This window comes from Rhinichthys klamathensis, unplaced genomic scaffold (assembly GCF_029890125.1).
Source record: "Rhinichthys klamathensis goyatoka isolate OS25496 unplaced genomic scaffold, OSU_Roscu_1.1 h1tg000703l_1, whole genome shotgun sequence".
Classification (NCBI taxonomy): domain Eukaryota; kingdom Metazoa; phylum Chordata; class Actinopteri; order Cypriniformes; family Leuciscidae; genus Rhinichthys; species Rhinichthys klamathensis.
In genome coordinates this window covers 243,787-245,000 of record NW_026607124.1, presented here as the reverse complement: position 1 = coordinate 245,000, position 1,214 = coordinate 243,787, and positions in this window count along the sequence as shown.

Sequence of the window (1,214 nt, the reverse complement as noted above, 5' to 3'; positions counted from 1 at the left end):
TTAAGGTATTTATCAGCAAATACCAAACTTAAAGAATACTTGATTTATGTGATTTATGTAAAACACAAGTTAAACAAGTGGTTAATAATACACAAAAATCACTGAAATATACCAGCAATGCATGAAATACGGAGCTTTTTTACAATATATATCTTGTATCTAAAAAATTCACTTTAAGGTATTTATCAAAGAAATACTGAACTTAAAGAATACTGTATTTATGTGAGCTATTTATGTTACCGTGAGGTTTTACAAGTTCTTATAGCCTAAACGAGGGGGAATGTTGTTTTTAATGCACTAAATGATGGAGTCTGTGTTTTCGTGTGTCCGTTTTAAGATTTAGGCCTGCATCAGAACTGCTGTTTTATTGACAATCTCCAGCACTTTCTCCAGAAACATGTTTTATTTTTTGCAAAACTTTAAAATTGCACTTCAAGCTTCTTTGGTACATTTTGTTTCTATGATCTCCTGCTTAAATGCAATAAAACACAATTTTCTTGGTTTGACCGAGTATTTTTTCTTGTGCTTTTTTAGACAGCGATGGATTGTTTTCCATTCAAATTTTCTTTTATTATTATTGCATAACAGAACAATAACATACACACACAGGTGGATCACAATGTATTCAACCATCATAATAGCATCAAAGGAAATAGAAAGAAAAACAATAAAATACAAATATAAAAAATTACACGGGATAATTTACAAAAAAGAATAGAATTCAAAATTCTATACATGCTTTTTTAATTCTTGCCTTTTTAAGGCCTCAATATAATGATTAAGTTAAAATTTGAACAATATAATGTTAGGTTTATTATTAGTCCATTTTTTGTGTGTGTTTATGGTTTTTTCCATACGTAATTATTAAGTTAAGCACCAAATTTTGTTCCAAAAACTTTTTTATAACAAAATAGTATCTTTACCAGATCCATAAATGACCAAATCAACACATTTTTCATTGCTTTTGTCATTCAATACAAAAGTGTTATTTCATAGTAATAAGGTAACCTCCTTCTGCTTGATGTGAATTTAGTTTTTTAGTCTGTTTTGATGAATTGCAGCCATAAAAATACAGTTCATAAATAATGTTCACCAGGTCTAAATTACAGTGCGTATAAGTAAATGCATATAATATGTCTAAACGTAAATTTTACGTTTTTTCTCTGATTTTATTTTACTTTGTTTTACTTTGAATGATTATTAGCTTATGTCTC